We start from the raw sequence: 19,998 nt of genomic DNA on the forward strand, positions 1-19,998 counted from the left end.
CTACCACTGCTTCCATGACAGAAGATGAAACTGCTTAGCAGGGCAGATAACCAGGATGACCTTCTGTCTCCACTAAAGCCAAGAACAGGACATTTAACAACTTCAGATGGTCCAGAAATTCACTCCAGAATTTCTTTCTAACAGAAAGCTTCCAATTTAATATATCAGAGCTACAGACACTGAAGTTTAATGACTGCCAATGGTTTTAAAAAGCTCTGAATTTGTCCATAGGGTCAGAAGAAAATATTTCAACCTTTTGTGTGTGTGTGTGTTTCTAAAGGTCACAGAGAAAATTTAGAAGAGCCCTGTGAGCAGCACTGCAACCCAGGGCTCAACACTCACAAGCACCCTTACTCCAGGGTGCCCCAAATTCTTTCCTGCAAGCACAAATGCTTCCCACGAAGGCCACTGTATTTGAAAGGTTAGTGTTGCTTCTGCAGTCTTTCTTGACATTATACCAATATTCTCAAAAGTATTTGGACAACACTAAAATCAACACGAATAAAGAACCTAAATATTTTTGAGAACCTAGGCCTGATTCACATGCAACTAATAAAGAGTTCCAACAACTGACTTAGGGAAACCTGCTTCTTCCTATATTTTCTAAGTTTAGCCTTTTTTAATCACCTGATCAAATTTAATATCTAAAAGGGAAAATAATTTGATATGTTTTGTCTGGAACAAACATGATAGAATGACTATTATAAAGCAGCGAGTGGAAAGTAAGTGATACAAAAGAAGTCTTTCCAACATAAATTATATTAAAACTTCCAGTAACTCTCCACTAAGTTGTTCTTCTTCTGAATGATACAAAATTAATAGTGACACACAAAGCTAAATCTTGCATGCCTTTTTTTCAGGAAAAAAAAAAAAAGTGACAATAAAGCTGCCCATAAAGTCAAGGGAGTTGACTGTCTGCTTGAAGACCAGTTTAATACAAGGATGGTCAGTTAGGTTCAACAGCATAACTCCTGACTTAACTATATCAGCCCAATGTAAACATGGCCCCACAGGACTCCTGATTCTGTAAATATCTTTGGGGCTGGACACAAAGCTATTTACCCTCTTTGTTGTGTATCACTTAAATTCAACATCAAATACAGTGGGAAAGTATTGTGGAAGTCATGAAGTATTAGACTATTTGTTTAAATTACATCCCATTTGGGAAGTAAAACCAAACTCTTTTCTGCTCTTAGGAGGCATTCTCAACTATTGTATTGAAATGAATGTCTAATCTAAGTATCTCTCCAGTCATTTACACTTCCAGTTCACTAATGACACAGCCTAGATCATTTTTATTAGTTTATTTTTGTCTATGTTCCACTAAAGGGCAGTGTAACATAATAAATGATCATTAGAATATAAACATATTTTGCACAGCTACAATGCTTTTCACTATTCAATATGCCAATAATCTAGTTTAATACTGTATAATGGATTGTGATAATCACAGAATCAGAGAATGTTAGGGATTGGAAGGGACCTGGAAAGATCACCTAGTCCAATCGCCCTGTCGTAGCAGAAACACCCAGATGAGGTCACACAGGAAGGCGTCCAGGCATGTCTTGAATGCCTCTAGAGTAGGAGACTCCACTACCTCCCTGGGCAGCCTGTTCCAGTGTTCTGTCACCTACATTAAGAAGAAGTTTCTTCTCAAATTTAAATGGAACCTTTTGCATTCCAGTTTGTATCCATTACCCCTTGTCCTATCATTGATTGTCACCAAGAAGAGCCTGGCTCCATCCTCATGACACTCATCCTTTATATACCTGTAAACATTAATGTGGTCATCCCGCAGTCTCCTCTTCTCCAAGCTAAAGAGACCCAGCTCCCTCAGTCTTTCTTCATAAGGGAGATGCTCCACTCCCTTAACCATCTTCGTTGCTCTGTGCTGGACTCTCTCCAGCAGTTCCCTGTACTTCTTGAACTGAGGTGCCCAGAACTGGACACAATATTGCAGATGGGGTCTCACCAGGGCAGAGTAGAGGCGGAGGAGAACCTCTCTTGACCTACTAACCACCCCCCTTCTAATACACCCCAGGATGCCATTGGCCTTCCTGGCCACAAGGGCACAGTACTGGCTCATGGTCATCCTGCTGTCAACCAGGACCCCCAGGTCCCTTTCCCCTATGCTGCTCTCTAATAGGTTATTCCCCAACTTACACTGGACCCTGGGGTTATTCCTACCCAGATGTAAGACTCTACACTTTCCCTTGTTATATTTCATTAGATTTTTCCTTGCCCAACTCTCCAGCCTGTCCAGGTCTCTCTGGATGGCAGCACAGCCTTCTGGCGTGTCAGCCACTCCTCCTAGCTTGGTGTCATCAGCAAACTTGCTGACAGTGCACTCTATTCCCTCATCCAAATCGTTAATGAATATATTGAATGATACCGGCCCCAGTACTGACCCTTGAGGCACTCCACTAGATACAGGCCTCCAACTGGACTCCACCCCATTGACCACGACTCTCTGGCTTCTTCCCTTCAGCCAGTTCACAGTCAACCTCACTACCCGATCATGCAGACCGCACTCCCTCAATTTAGCTGTGAGGATGCTGTGGGAGACTTTGTCAAATGTTTTACTCAAGTCAAGGTAGACCACATCCACCGCTCTGCCATCATCCATCCATCTTGTTATGTCCTCATAAAAGTCAATGAGGTTGGTCAAGCATGACTTGCCTTTGGTGAAGCTATGTTGACTGCCCCTAATGACCCTCTTATCCCTGATATGCCTTGAGATGGCACCAAGGATGAGTCGTTCCATCAGTTTCCCAGGGAAATATGTGCAACTGTAGGTTTCAAACCAGTGTTCACAGGAAAAGTTCTCGAATTCTCTAACAACAGAGAATATGGAGTAAATTTAAACCAGTGAAACACTAGTTGAGGAAAAGGAAATACAGTCCTTAATATACAAGTAATATTTTTACTTAAATCATCTTTATGCAGAAACTTTTGCCTATGACTAACAAATTAATCACATACAGCAACTACTACCAACTAATGTTCAGCATTTTTCTTGTATTATCAATAATGAAGTACATTTTTTAAATCATCATTTAAAAATCTGAGTCTTGGTTACAAAGACTAAAAGAATCAAAACAGTTGTACAAAATACATTAACAATTTCACAAACAAACAAACAAACACAAACCAACAAGAAACTGAAAAAGATGACAGTAGATTAACTACATCCTTACCAAAAGTGAAAACAATTGAACAACAAAGTGAATGAAGACAGATGGCCAGGGAAGGTTTTTAGGTACCTAAATAATTCATCACCTTGGAAGAGGCAAAGTACTACCTCTGAAAAATCATGAACAACTATCAAATGCCATAAGAAAAGTAACAATCACAACCACTGTTCTGGTAAATAGCTTTGTTCAGATTTGTCAATCTGAAAAGATATGAATACCACACTAGTATGCCACAGTTCCTCATCTGAGAATGAATTACTGCTAAGGTTTTTTAAGCCTCAGAGAAGTCATGTTTTGTCACCATGCTTCAACCTGGAATGCCTGTGTACTTTGTTACTGCAGGTAAGAACAAAAAGGTCTTCTGCCAGTGATTTTGAATATAGAGACATAATTTGAATTCTTCTTTTTTTGCTGCTTTTGTCATTACAATGATTTTGCAATGACATTTCTTTAGTCTATCACAGAATCACAGAAAATTTGTCAGTAACTTCCCATTAGTTACTGCAGGGAAGGCCTGCAGTTAAAACTGCCCTGATCTTTCTCTTCTCAAGACTAGGCAAACTCAGCTCCTTCAGTGACTCTTAGTTGTGTTCCAGCCTCCAGCCTCCACCAGCCTGCTGGTGTCTCTCTACTGGACTCAGTCCAGTCTGTCAGTCTTCTTTGTACTGTGAGCCCAGAATTGGACCAAGTAATTTAGACATGGCCTCATAAATGCCAAATAGAAGGAAATAATCACTCCTCTGAGATCTAATTCTTTGCCATCATTAACAACAGCAGTTACTCTTCTAATTTCTGTGGTAAATCTGGTTATTGGGACACACTGTGAAATTATCTATAAAATGGGAGATAATACTAAGCTGAAAGTTGAGAATGATTGGGCACAAAACGATCTGTCAGAGCTATAAAAGTTAACTGAGCAAGGATTTTTTTGTTTTACTCTATATTCTTCACACTCACAAAAATACAACATCTGTGGGGGGAAGTAGAGGAGACTTGCTTATTCTTGTTAGTCTGTAGCCCAAAACACTGATAGATTTTTTAGACTATTTGTAATTCTTCCTGTTGGAAAAATGTAAACTGGGCTGTGACAAAACAGATACAAATGGATCGAGGATTCCCCAGCCTAATTTCAAATCAGTCAGTACAGACAGATACCTCAATAGAACTGAACGATTTTGGAAACCTGGTGGCAATTGCAATAATATTCAGCAGCAACAAGAATTGCTCAGAGACCTGACAATTAAGGAGCGATCACTCAAGAAGTGAAGAAAGCACAGGAGTGTATTACCTTGGGAAAAGATGAAATCAGCTTTCAGTAGGTAGTTTGAGAAAAGTCTAAACAACTGTCACCTATTCAGAGCAAAAAGCTGTCTTAGATGATCCCCAAGTCGCATCCAAGCCAATGCTTTTGTGATGCCATTGATGAGACAAAAAAGAAATTCCCACTATCCATCTGGTAAAAAAGCCTAAGACAAATGTTTTGTCAGGCCTGTCTTTGAAGGCATTAGAGCACCAAAATTCAGCTGAAACGTCTTTCAAGATCAGGCTCAGAGTATTTGGGACTCATTGGCAGGGAGCTGGAGCTATACAATGCACATATTGCTGCAGTACCTGGAATACCCATGTGTGTAAGAAAACTAAGTCCCTGCTATGAACTTCTAATATTAGTTCACCATAGAATCAATCTGCTTTGTATCAATCTTTCTAAAACTGCATATTTCACATCATACTTCATACAACTTTCCTCTCTCAGTGGCCTTTGATTTGTTTGAACAGCTGCCAGTTGAAACCAACATCCTAAAATTAACCAGAGTGTATACACAGACTGGGAAGAAAAACAAAATTTCAGCTGCTATGATCTAGAAAACTATCCATTTGAAGGAGAGTATTAGATAGGGACACCAAATCATAAACACTATTGATTGGACAAATTCTCCTAAACCAGAGGTGGAAGAGGACTGTCAGTGAAGCAAATGCAGAAATAATACTACTTCAGACTTATATCACGTTTTTCATCCTATGTTCTCACTCCCCCTACTTCATAGACAGACAGACTGAAGATAGGAGTCACAGTTCAAGTCCATACCACGTCATACAAGGTCGCTAACAGAACTGACGTGTTTAGTGACAAAACCTAATGACCTCCTTCAGAGCCACCAAAGAAAAACAGGTACCCTAGAAAGTAAGCCAGGCTGTGAGTAGGCTAACTTGTCCTCTGGAGGTGTTTTTTGCCTCTTAAACAGACAACTAGGTGAGTGCCAAAATGAGCTAGAACACTCTAAGTCAAAGATTTCTATAAAGACGGCACTGAAGTGTGCCTCAGCTCTCCTGATTCCTGCAATTACCAATATTATATCCCTTGTAAAATCAGCAGTGCAGAGCTGACATCCAGCTGAGGCAGTTTAATTGAAACAGGGAGCAGTGTCAATCTATCAGAAACCTACCGAGCGTTGGAAAAGTAGCATCTGCCAAAGCATTCTACTGCTAAATAGATCCCTTTTCACAGTTTCTAGAAAATCTAATTTTCAACAATTCTTAAAAAAAAAAAAAAAAGAAATTAATACCTGAGACACCATATCCTAAAGCAGATGAACCCTTCCTTTAGTCCTTGTACTCAGGCTTTCTTCTCCCAAGCAATTTTAAAGATGGCTTCAATTACACTTAGCACAAACAAAATACCACTGTATATAAGACACTGAAAGCTTCTAATAAGCCTTCGTGATCTAATGGGTGAGCAACAAGTTTAAAAAGCTGTACATGGAAGGAAAGAATTTCTACAATTAAGGTCTGATAGGCATGTAATCATCTGATCACTTAGGGACAGCTTTATATCCTGTTTTTTTTGACAACAGAAAGCTCTTTGATGCATGCTGTTGGTTTTCTGAAGAGTTTGCCAAAGCAGGAAAACATTATATATTCCATGTTCCCATGAAGGCTGGAATCCAAACAAAAAAAGCAATTAAATAGCAAAAAAAATGGGATCTAATAGTTGAAAGTGCTCAACAGTGTAAGACTACTCCTACCCTATCAGAACGAAAATGCTAACAATTGTAGGGAAGGAATCACATAACATGGAGTTATGACTCATAGCAAGAGGAAGAATTTTATCACGTTTTCAGGCACGATTTACTTTTAATGCTGCTAGGATCTGGCTTAACCTGCTGGAGTAAGGACCAGTCTGGGCATGCAATATTTAGATAAAAAAGAGATAAAAAGGTTATGCCAAAAAATAGTCAATTTCCAAATAATGCAGGAACCACCCTGGAATTTATGACCTTTTCTCATTTACTCTGACAGTTTTGAGATTAAAGAACAGATTTCAGCTGTTTAAAAGAACACAAGAGCAACACTTTTTCTCTGTATGATGCTGGATTTAAAGGTCTGGCCTTGCATTTCTGAGCAAGGTAACACCTTCTCAAAGTAGTAGGAACTGGAGACGTTAAAACCGAACCTAACAGCTTGCAGCGTACTCATCCCACCACGTACCTCACCTCAGTAGTTCTTGCTCAGGTCAAATCAGTAGCTTTAATGATGTAGTTAAATAGTGGCATATTGAAAGAAGAGAAGGTTGGAGGCGTCGATAAACGCCATAAATTGAGCGGCAAGCTATGGTGCTGCGGGGGCAAGCAGTTTCTGGAGGACAGAGAAGCAGTGCGGGGACGGCGGTGCCGAGGCTCCGCACCCGCCGTGCCCAGGGATGCCTGGAAAAACGGGAATCAAGGGGCAGGCAGGATCAAGGTGAAGACGTTTTAACGGGCACCAGAAGGGAAGGAGGAGATCGCTGGGGGAACAAGAGGCTGCCGCGACGGAGACAGACCGGCGTAACTCACCTACAGCCGCCGAACACCTCCCTCAGGAACAGGGAGGAGAAAAGCCCACACCAGCGGGACTCGCCGGCCTCCTCGGGTCAGTGCCGGGAAGAGCTACCGGCCGTTCCGCCCCCGGGCAGGACGGGCGGCGCCTCCGCCCGCCGCCGGGAGCCCGGGTGAGCAGCTCTTCGGGAATTTCCCCCCGCCTCCGGGAAGGGCGGCTGGTTGCCTTGGCTGCCCTCCCGAAGGCCGGCCCTCCTCCTGCCCGCCGCGAACTCCCTCTTCTTGGAGGGAGCCGGGTCCCACTGAGGAGGGGGCGGACGGCGGAGGCCGAGCGGCTCCGGTGCCCCCAGGGTGAGGAGGGGCTGCAGAGCGTGGGATCAGCCGGGGACAGGGGCCGACCCTCGGGTGTCCATGCAGGGAGAGGAGGACAGGCGGGCGCAGCTTGAGAGGACCGTGAGGAGCAGAGAAGGGGCACTTTGCTCAAACCAACACTTTCCCCATCCTCCCACTCCCGCGCTCGTCAGAAACCGCAGGTAGGAGTGATGTCTACCTGTGTCCCTTGGGACCGATCACTGTGGCCACCAAGGCACACAGGGTGAGAAGGTGGCCTGGTGCTTGCAGCAGGGCTCAGGGTCAAAGCCATAACCAAGCCCAGTGCTGCGCTGCCGTGCCGCGTGCAGCTGTCCCATGAAATCCCACTCAGAAACCACATTAAGAAAGTTTGTGGCTCACAAAGTCAAACTCTCCGCTCCCAGAATCACACGACCATAAGGCAGGAAGGGAGATCTGGAGTTCACTGTGTCTGTTGTCCTGCCCTTCACCTGTGGGTCCAATGTGACAGGTGACAGAGAGGTACATGGTGCCACCAGCTGCATGGGTCACTGCTTCCATCAGAAGATGTAGCCATGAGAAAATTTTGTTTAAACCTGTTACTTGTCCTTTTCAGGGTGTCTGTGATGGAGATTTCTCCTGCTTGTAGCACTTTAACATATAAGAGATCTTCTGTCTCTTACTTTTCTGAAGCTATGTTTGTAGGTTAAATGTAACATACCTATTAAGGCACCATTTTCCTTGCTCTCCTTTGGGTTGCCACAAATTCTTGAAGCTTGTTTGCTTTTCCTTGGAAGGATGTGGTCTGGGAAGTGTTTTGCCTTACAGACTACATTGGTTTTTATACCCGCTGATACACAGTTTGCCTTTTTTTGTAACAGCATAGTGTTGCCAGCTTACACTTCACTTGTGGTCCACTTCAGCACCTTGATCCATTTCTTCTGAATTGCTGTCTAGCTTTCACTCTCTGCCTCTTTGTATTGCAGTGATATCTCGCACTTCCCTCTGCTGAGTAACATCCTGCTTCTTCAGTCAGGTTTTCCATTTTCTCATTAAGCTTTTGCTTTCTAGTAAAGAAAATGACTTCTAGTCAAACTATGGTTTTATTGTTCAGAACCTTACTATGGAGAATTATATCTATATCTTCTACAGAGCTCTGTGCATGCGGTGTGAGTCATGCAAACAGAACTTTTCACAGAAGGTCCCTGGATACTCATTTTTCATGAAGGCACTAGAACCAGACATTTACTGTTGCATCAGAATGCAGAGGAGTATGTACATGGAAGGTCATCTGATTGCTTAGTTTTACTGAAAAGGCAAATCACAACTGTCTAAAATTGGATGCCAAAATTTTGGCTTTTTTTTTTTTCCCTGTTTTTTTCTCCTGCACTTATTAACAACCCCCTGTAACATGCTAAGAAGCTATTTCCTCTAATTTTTTAGACAGTGTAATTAGAAAAGCTTACTGGAAATTTATCAGTTCTACATTTGAAAGTTGTATTTTAATAATATGCAATAAATGAAACAGTCTTTTTGTACAGTAAGGATCCGATGGGAAAATGGCATATAATAATGGAATGAAAACTAAAGGGAATAAAGTAAGAGAGCTTAGTTCTAGCACTTTAAATTTTGATTTGGTATCATTGCACTCCTTTTAGTCTTGCCATGTAGAAATGGAATATTTTGCTGCTTTGAGCCCCATCATCTGTGTTTGAAAATGTTTCTCCTTGTATACCTCTATTGGAGATATCTGTTAAAATCTGTCAATATATTTAACATTTTCTGTATCATTTTAACTCTGCTGTGGATGACAGAGGTTCAGCCTGCTCTTGCCTCTCCATTTGGATAGCAGCAATAATCTCTGATGCTGCTTTTTCAGACTGATCCACATGATCTAAAAGTTCCAGAATGAACAGTGTAATTGCTTATCCCTGGAACACTCCAGACTTATGAACATATGAACTCACTGTTATCTAGAAATTATGTTCAAGGTACTAATTAGTACCCAAAAACCAGACCGGTTATTGAATGATGTTCAGTCAGAAAGTGTTTGAAAAAACAAGTTATCAGTTTTCTCATCTTTGAGGTGGGAGAACTGAAAGAGAAAGAAAAGAAGAAAGGTAAATCCACAAAAGAACTTGACACTGTAATGTGTTTTCACAGTGACTACAGAATCTAAAGTCCCAAGTCAGGTGCCAAATTTCATTATATATCATATCATAGCAATGTTCTTTGGAAAAGCCTAGAAGACAACACCAAAACCTCCTTCTCTGTAACCACAGCTCTGAATTTCCTCCCACCTCTCCCAGATGCTTACTTGCCTGTGTACATGTATGCAAAACCTGATATGATACAGCATAGCTTCATAACCTTCATCCAGGCTGCTATGGGAGAGCTATGAGAACAACTGGAGAGAAACAAGAAAGTTGAAAGTGCAGACAGAATTAGAGCTGTTGACATGAGATGGTTGGTAGTTCAAGGATTTCGCAGGGAAGGTACTAGCATGAAAAGGTATAAAATTCTAAATGGAAAAATCACCTGGGGAAGCCTGGGCAAGCTAATCACTCTAGTTGGGGACTAGCTGGGACTCATTGTGTCATGATATCAGTGTTGATGGAGCTGGTGGAAGATGGCAACATGGTCATGCTGGGAATCCTTTCCAGAGAGCCATGTGAAGTGACCCTTCCCCTTTTGACTCATGTCTGCTGGCTCAGCAAAGACTTATTTGGTACCTTAACACGAGTGGCAAGTATAGTAATGCTTAGTCCAATAGTTCATTAAACCCTAGCTAGCTTTTCTGTGTGTTAACCAGTAACTAACTGCTTTATTTTGAATTATATATATTCTTCTTTCAGGGTCTCTATGCCTGGCTAAAACTCACCAAATGTGATGGATGCACTCAACTTTTTAACCAAACTAGCTGTAGTTTGGTACATGCTCCAAAAGAGGTGAAGGCTTAAGCCATAGTCAGGCCACAAACCTCTGTAGTTCTAATCTGTTATTTGAAGACCCACAAAGGAGCAGAGTGACACAGTGAGCATCAATGCATATGAGGTTGGAATGCTGATCATGTAATTAACACCCGAATAACAGGTGGCTTTTCCAAGGCTTGTTTGTTAAGGAACAAATAAAGTTGTGGGTACAAGAAGTCTCATGCAAACCTTTTCCATTGTGTGTAATTTGACTACAAGCCAACCTATTTATTCCATAAATATGACATCCTAAGGGAGCTTTCTTTGAGCGCTTCCTGCTGAGCACCTAGCTGCATGGTGGTGATCTCCTCTTGAGCTGGGACACCTCTCAAGTTTGGTCTTTTAGGCAGAGAGACCTCCCACAAACTATAGGTCTTTGGTAACTGACTGATACCATGCATAACCTGGTTTTTGTTTTGGTAACTTTAATTCTGTCTTGGTAACTTTGAATCATTGTTATATCCTTTGCACAGTAAGTAACAGAGGGAACCGTACCACTGAATTTTGTGAAGTCACATTTCTGCAACATCGTATTTCAATAAAACCACTTTTGCTGATACTTTTGTCAGTGATTCTTTAAGCAGTCTGAATCACCCATCTGTGACACCAAGAGGGGCCATAACAGATTTCCCATTGAAAGAATGTCACCTGTCTAGTAAGTCTTGAAACCTACAAGAAAGACAATTTCACAGCCTTCCTAGGTAACCTGTTGCATTGCTGCACTTCATTCATAGGGGCAAAGTTTTTGTAATATCCAACCTGAGCATCTCACACAAAATTTGTGACAGTTACCTCTTGCTGTCTTGTGCCATCTGCCACCACCAAGAAGAGTTGTCTGTCCATTCTGTAGCTGTCTTAAGTAGTTGCAGGTTGCTTTTAGGTGATCCCTTAGCCTCCTGTTTGGGACACTAACCAGGTATCTAGTTCATGTTCTCTAGGCCACTGACCATCTTGGTACCCCTATGCTGTATCTTCTGTTTCTCAACATCTCTCTTGAACTGGGGTGCCCAAAACTGGACACAATATGACAGTCTCCTTATTGCTAATTAAAAGCAGTTTCATAGCCTTACATCAGCACAAAGGGCTCTTTAATGGCTCCAGTTTGTTCATTAGCATAGCATCACTTCAGGCAAGTACACAAGTGTGATAACTCCCCCCAAAGCATGAGAGCTTCCCCCATAATGGTGTCCTTTCAGCTTTCCTATTTGCGTGCATAAGCTTGGGATGGACACCCTTTGATTACCAACCCAATCCACCTTCCCTCACTTTATTGTCGGTCATCACCTTTCTCCTCATCATTCCTAGTTTAAAGCTCTTGTCAGGTTGTCAAGCCTGTTCACAAAGATTCTTTTGCCCCACTTAGTCAGGTTGCTCTCATTTCCTTCTAGCAGTCCTCAATACTTAGAAACCATCCATTGGTTATAAAAGTTGATTCCTTACTGTCAACACCAGCTATGCAAACCTGTATATATCCACAGAATTCTCTGCTCGCTGAAGGCACAATTCCCCTTCACTGGCAGGACTGAGGAGATACCACCTGAGCTACCTTGCCCTTGGATTCAACCTCCAAAGCCAAGTGGTCACACTCAGTACACTCAGGTTTTCCCCTCACAGTATCATTGGTGCCTACATGGAAGATCAGCCCAGGATGCTAGTTTCAGTGTGTGGAAGATCAGCGTGGGATACTAATACCAGTGCCAGTCAACCCTAAGCAGTTTCTCCACAATGGCCTGGATCCAAGCCCCCAGCAAGCAGAAGACTCACTAGACAGTAGATTAGGTCATCATATAAGAGCCTTTGTCCCCCACAGCAGGGACCCTCCCATTATGACTCACACTCTGTATGCTTAGGCTCAGCCAGCTCTTCCCATGCTTTGTTAAATAGTTCCCAGGCCCTCATCTGCTTCCATGACACAGAGCCTGTTCTGTAGCAGCAGATCTGCAGGCAGAGAAGGAGACATCCTCTTGGTGCCAGAAGAGCTCAAAGCACTCTTTTATCCTGAATGGCTGACAATACTCATTAGGAGTTACTAGACCTTGCTAGAAGTCAAGGTCTTCTGAAGCTATCTTTTCCTGGCATCGGTAGACACCCTGAAGTTCCTGAAAGAGTTCCCAGTTGTTCTTCAGTGACCCAGAAGTTCCCATAAGATCTAGAAAATCTACGGGCAGACCCTGGAAACTGCTGTTCAGACTGCTGTCTCCATTAGCTGCTTGCACTAGCTATCATAATTTAGTCATGTATTTTTTTTTTCTTTGTATTCTCTGGATACAATTATTTGCAAGTTTCATTAGTAAGAACACTTGGGTGTAGTGTTTTGAGCTTTTGCTTTAGGAAGGCAAGTGCCTTAGGTACTTCCTAAAGTACCATTCAGGAAACTACAGCAACCTATTGGACTTGTCTAAGAAATCTTAACTGGCAACACAACCAAACCTGTGATTTTAAACAGCAAGTGCACAGAATATATAACACTAGAAAATCCACAGCAATGTTGTTTGGAAGATGAAATGTGTCAGATAAATTAGCATGGAACATAAAGAAAGGTAGGCAGGGGGCGATGTGCGTGTGCACACATCTTAGTGTCTTCCTTCAGATAGTGGGTGCTGTTAGTAATATAAATGTGCTAGCAATACTCCACATTGCCTACAATTCAGGCAATGGAGGCCTGTACTCACTAAGAAGACACTTGTGGAGAACTCTGAGGTAAAAACATTAAACAAGTCAGAAGAATAATATCCGTATTTTTTGCATATTCTGCAAATCCTGTTTGCTGATATCTGGCTAGACAGAGAAAACAACCTAGCCTAAGAGGAAGGAATATCTTGGTGAGTGTTCTGAATAGAAAAATAGTCATGCCATTTAATCTCCAGAGGTCAGTTTTCCTTTTTTAATTGGAAGTAATAGTATTTCCTTTTCACTTTTGTTTACTTCTCTTGTCAGGTTTCAGACCAAAGACTATCTATGGATTTTGCTGCTGTGCTATAAAATATAAGTGCACATGAACCCTAGGAGTATATTTTATTCCTAACTTTAAAATAAACACACAAATAAATAAGGGATAAATTAATGAATGAAAAACTATGTGTATTCATTAGCAGAGAAAAGAGAAGCTGCTGCTGGTGGTGTTAAGCTTGAATTTCCATTATAATTTTCTTAATTTTAGTAATATAAATTTTAGAAAGGCTTTATTTAAATTACATATTTTTAATATTTTAGTGTAAACTGAACATAACCAAAATATTTCCTATTTCATACCTCAGGTTTTTCTAGCTTCTCAGCATCTAAAACTAGTTTTTCTCTATTGAGATCTGTGTTCAATGATGTGCTTGTGATGTTACATTACTTACTTTCAGCATTTCCAAGATCTACCACTAATGTTGGTACACTAATAGTTTTAGCTTTTTACCCCTTATGAGTAATAAAAAAGTAATTTTCTGATTTCCAGCTTCTTCAGGAAGAAAGCAAGCTATTGGAACAATGCTACCTACATTAACTGGACTATTTCAAAGGAAAACAAACAAAAAAATTTGCAAACAGAATGTACAAAAGATAATTCCCTTTGTTAGGCACTGAATTAAAGACTTGAAATGAGAGAAATGGGGTAGTTAATAGTTCCTCATTAATTAATGCAGTGAAAGACTTTCGTTTACTATGTTATTTAACAGGAAACTATTTACTATGTTATTTAGCAGAAAAAATAGCCTGTATTTTGAGATTTTCTGAATCCAGGTAATTAATGATCATATGCATGAGATTCTGGGCAGTTTTTACTAGAAACTTATCCTGATCCACAGAACGTTTTCTTAAAAATCTCCACTGCCAGGTACTCCATTGCCTTCGAAGGCAGCCTCTGGCTAGAATCTAACTATCCTTAGCAGTAGAAAGTTCTCTAGTACATAAACCAAAAATACTTACTAGCTCTTTGTACCCACCACTGTCTGCCTAGAAACTAAAAGAGACAAAGTAATTATTTTCTGTTTTGCAGCAGGCTTTGAAACATTGAAGATTAATAACAAGATCCCTTCAGACCTCTTCAGGGTAAACAAGTTCACTTCTTTCAGTGGTTTAAAGGACGCTGATAGTGATCACTGCTATTCACATCTCTCTTGAAGTCCAGTTCCAAAAGAAGAAATGCAGGACACAGAACTCCCAACAGGGGTTTTACCAGCACCGCATTCCCTTACAGTTCTCTTCCTACCTGTCTCTGTATTTGCTGTTTCCTTAGAAACAGAACGTTGTTTATTTATAATTAGATCAACTTGCAATGTTCTGTAAGCCACAGATCATTTTATCTTGCCAACTCTTCTCTTTCCTGCTTGTTCAATTATTTCTGCTTAAGACTACAACTTTGCGTGTTCCCTATTGAGACATCGTTACTCTAATTTGCCAAGATGCTTTTGAATCTTAATCCTGTTTTCTGATACGATCCCTCATAGCTTCATCTTATTTGGAAATCCTAGGCATCTTCTGTTTTATCAGACAGATTGTTGACTGCTAACAGCCAGTTATCAACCAGTTATCAGCTAACAGCCAGCTATCAGTGAGTAACAGCCAGGACTCTCTTTCCAGCTCCCCTCAAGACATTGTTCCTTCTTAACAGTGACCCACTGCTTACTGCTTTCTGACTGCACAGTGGCAACTTCCAAACCCAAAGTAAAGCAAACCATTGTTTTCCAGAAACAGTGTTGCACGTGCAAGATTTAATATCTAGCCGGGAACAGTTACTATTTAGAGTCAGTAGTTGCAGAAATGCTTTTTCAGTGCAAAGGACAGTGAAGTGTTCTTGAGCACTGAATAGTTTCAGGTGTGCTTTTTAGTGAAGCCAGGAAGACAAGAGGTGGAGTTCCTCTGAGAGTAATTTTCGTCATCCCACAGCTGCTGGGGAAAGTCACTGAAACTGTGCAGCCATATTAATGCTGGACTGAACTAATATTACTTGCTTCTTAATAGACTTTTCAACTTTGATCCAAACTAGAATCCCTTGCTGCCAGCCTGAACTGTTGCATGAAATGTAGGAGGTAGGAATGGTATAATTGTCTGCACTTGTTTAGCAGGTGCATCCTGAGTGACCTATGCAAATAAGCTTTGAGCTTTCTGCAGACATTTCCATTGTGCCTGTGGCAGGTCACTGTAAAGGGCAAGGCTTGAGCTTGTATTGAATTGCAGCCTATTGTATACAAACTTGTGTGGTTCCAGCAACAGTCTCTCCTCCAAGCATGTCTCTTTGATCAAACAATAATTGTGGTTCCTAACAAGAGATGGTGCAGAAGTTATGTATGTATAAACTTATATGATCTCAGCTAATATGTAACAAGTGTAGGTTTGTTCTAAAAACAGTAGCATAAATAAGTTATGGAATTAATTAACTAAAAAAGATTGGTTATTTGCCATTAACTAATAATTGCACAAACCCCTTATGTTGAACAATTGTTATTGAGATGAAAATCAGTGAAATGTAAGGAAAAGCCAACATTAGAATCAATATGTAACTTCGAATCACTTTTTAATGCACATTTATGGTTTTATAGTGTTTAATTATTTCAGTTCTGGTTTTATTCACAGGGCCTGTTTCCCCAGGAACACAGACATACAAGAACTTCACGTCTTCTGTAGATCTTCCATGTGTTTTTTTTCCCAGTTGTTAGGTGGAAAGGCTGCAGATTAGTTACGCTCAATCCCAGCTCAGAAGACAAAAACTTTATTCTCTATGATCTTTTAATGTATAGTCCTTGTCCATGATGTCATATAATCCAAATTTATGTACATCAGTTTAATCATAGAATCGTAGAATACCAGGTTGGAAGGGACCACATCCTGGTCCGACCTTTCTTGGCAAAATACACAGGCTAAACAAGATGGCCCAGCACCCTGTCCAGCTGAATCTTGAAAGTGTCCAATATTGGGGAATCCACCATTCCCCTGTGGAGATTCTTCCAATGCTTGATTGTTTTTATTGTGAAAATTTTCTCTCTTGTGTCCGATTGAAATCTCCCCAGGCAGTAACTTGTACCCATTACCTCTGATCTTTTACATGTGACTTCTTGTAAAAGAGGAGTCTCCATCTTCTTTGTAGCCATCCTTTAAATACTGGAATAATTTAATCTAATAACAATCTCCCATCTTTTCCCCACTTAACTTACTTGGAATCTAAAATTGCCAAAGCTGCACAAATTTTCTAGTGGTATTAGAAATGCAGTTGGCTTCAGCTGAGCACAGTAATAAATTAATCACTAATGAGCACTTACACCATTTAGGCACTTATTTACCCCTCAGGTGTTTAAGGCTTAGAGACATGCATCTTCCAAGTTCCTCTAAAAGTCCTGGTTTCTCCTCTGAGTAGGTAAATTCTGACCTGCTCATGTCCCAGAATTATTGTTTCCCATTAGATTGCACAAGGCACAAGTAGACTGCCTTTCCAACTCCAACGAGCTCAACAATGACATAGCCTTAAGAGGAGGGCTGTGCTGACTCCATTTGTACCATCCTTAAATCTGTGCTTCCAGTCATTCTTTGGGGTTGTTTCAAGCATGTATTTGAAGTTGTTTCAACTGAAGAGAGAATTGAATCCCTCTGTTTACTTCCAGGTTAGGAATTCTGGTCAGTAGGCTATTACGAAAGGAGTGTGTGACTTCCGATTTTAAGAGAGGGTGTCCTCAACATTTTGCTGAGGGCCAAGTATGTGCAACATACCCTGAGAGATTAACTTTCTGGGAATTCCTCCGCATAGTTTTTGACACCAGAAACATTTGTACAGGCTGTATGCTCCTCACACTGAAACGATTCTGTGCTTATAAAGTCTAGGCGCTGGGGAAATTTGAATTAAGAAATGCCAAGTGTATTCAGACTCGAGGGTTAATGGATAGCTAGCTGGGATTCCAGAGGGGGAATTAGCTTCTCATTCCAGACACGGTATTTTCAGGTCAGTTTTTCTTAGGAGAAACTCTCTGCTACCATCTTCTGGTAAAGTAGAGGAAGAGACACCAAAAGTAAACATTTTAACTTGCATGGGAACCCCTGGTTAAAATTCATTCTGTATTTTGAGCATTGGACTAATGAAATATAGAGCATGTGATGGAACACTCGACAATAGGAGGGTAAATAGAACAGTGTGCTGGAAACAGTATTTGTTCCACTGTCATATATTGAGATTGTGTGCTCAAATATTCTGGATACTTTGTTGTTGTTGTTTGGGTTTTTTTTGCTGAGGGGCAGTATGTGGGGGTGGGTGTCTGTTTGTGGGGTTTTTTTGTTGTTTGTTTGTTTGTTTGTTAGTTTTGTGAGCAAATGCACTAGGATGAAAAATGGGCCCAGGATTTCTGTCTGTGTGATAAGAACATTAATTGTAGTGCTAACAAGGCTACCTGATGACCGTTACGGTTACATTGAAGTCACATATACAGCACTGTCTCATGTCCAGGTACAACAGCACATTTTGAGTAATTGTATAGTGAAGCTGGGCATATTCAGAAGGAAGAGAAGAAGGTTCCCTGTGGATTCTTGCTGTACTATGGACCTTCACTCTGATGCAAGAAGAGATATGAATTCTTCTGCCCAGTATGTGATGGAGAAATCATGAGTATTTCCCACTGAAGCCAATAACAGTAGAGGAGCTCTAGTTGATACCTATTTTCATTCAGCACAGATGAAGTAATCAGTGGATTACCAGGCAAGTCAAGTTGGGGTAACCAGAGGAGAACCAGACATGGTATTGCGGCAAGAAGGCAGTAATGGAGTAGGATGAGATCCATTTTGCTGAGCATTTGCAGAGCAAAAATCAGGGATGTAAGAATGAATGCTCTGTGGCCAGATCAGTGTATTCACGGTAATGCTTCCAGATGAAAAATCTCACATTCCAATTGGAGATAGCAGTTAGCAAGAAATTATGCAAAGGCTACTTCTCTGCAAAAGTCCCTCTGGTGGCATGGGACTAGCATAAGGCCGTTTCTGAGTTCTGGGACACAACAAGTCACTGACAGGACATGCTGGAGTTACAGGCATGCTTCTCTGACAGTTACACAAATGAGACTGAGGCAAAGGACTGTTTCCCACAGGGTTAGTGTTGATTTCCTACAAAAAAACCCAGTTGTTTCCATAGGTGTTCCACTTTCTCAAATTAATACTATGCTATTGTAACCCATAAGAGAATTATTTGGTTTACAAACAGTTTGATGGTATGTCTACTGTAGACCAAACTGAGAAATCTTAACTAGCAAGCTAAATGGGCTTGCTGCAGACAGATACTGTCAGGACTGTCTGCTAGTTATTTAAAATGAGCTGGATTTTCAATGTATCAAGCACTAGTGAGAGTGGAACAGCACTAAACAGTCTCCAGATTTCCTATAAATACCATTTTCAGAAGCTGATAAGTCATTTGAACTGAGGTTCAAAAAAACATATTGGCCTGCAACAGACAACTGGCATAGAAATTCCAGCCTGAATTATTTTACTGAATAAAATTTTGGCAATAGCACATTCAAATGATAACGCTAACCTTTATATACTTGCCTATATGACAGTTCACAATGGTCAATTAAATTAATTGGAAATGGGCTTTGTAAGTTTTGGATTGCTGTACTCAGCAGTCTTGTTCCTGGAAAATCTAGTTCAGTAAAAAGTCTATGGGAAGCAAAATCAAGGTCTAGAAGAGGAGGTAAGCTTTTTAAGATACCGTATAGCTCAAAATACCTCAGCAACAATCAGAATCCTTTTTTTATAATGTTTTGAAGCAGCCTTGTTGACAAAATTAAAACATTTCATGGAATAAATGAAAAATGGAAAATCCAAACTCCTGCCCCTGACATTTAATGAGTTATCTCTTCCCTCTTCCCCTGAAATTCGGAGTCTGGCTTAGGATGCATGAGATTTAAAGAAAGAACAAATTGAAACATTGTAAGTCTTACAATTTTAGGTACGTTAATATCATGTACTATTTCTTCAGTAAGCTGAGATTCTCAGATATTTAACTTGCACACCATGAACATTGCAACTACTGGTTGAAACTTGAATGTGTGTTTAGTGAATAAGATAATTAATCAATTAGAAATTCATTATAAATTCACAATAGAAGCTGATACAATGTAAATACATGGTGCAATGTATAAAAGGCCAGCTATATTAATTAAATACAATTGCAACTTGGATTCTTTGGATAGTTAGGCTCAGAGGTTTAGTGGCTGACAGTTAGTTCAGTGTTTCCTATCTGCCATGCCCAATAAAAGAATCTCTGTGGCAAAACCAGTGTTGTGTTGAGCAGTGCATATAGGCAAGGCTGAGGAAGTCTAGCTTGTGGAAGAGGAAGCATTAGAAGCAGATCCTGGAGCAGGCAGCTGAGAGCACAAGGCAACCAGACACTGAGTGGAGTGCCAGTTAATGACCATCAACTAGGGAGGAGGCAGATTTTGGAAGGAGCAGTCCAAAGAATATGTCATTAGAGCTGGTTGTGAACATACTGACAAGTATTGTCCATTATGGGCATTTCTACACCAGCTACTCTTTGTTTGTTTATTTGTTTGGAGGTTCTAGCGGGAGAGTGCAGCTACCGTATACCCTTGACTAATTAACGGTAGGCCTCAATCAGGAAAGGTCATCCCCTTCTGCCAAGCTTCAGGAGGGATGCACTTGGAATGGTGAGGGAGGAAGGGGGCAGCCGTCTAGCCAACCAGATCAGACAAATCAATCCTGGCAATCAATAGG

This window comes from Nesoenas mayeri (genome assembly GCF_963082525.1).
Source record: "Nesoenas mayeri genome assembly, chromosome: Z".
NCBI lineage: Eukaryota > Metazoa > Chordata > Aves > Columbiformes > Columbidae > Nesoenas > Nesoenas mayeri.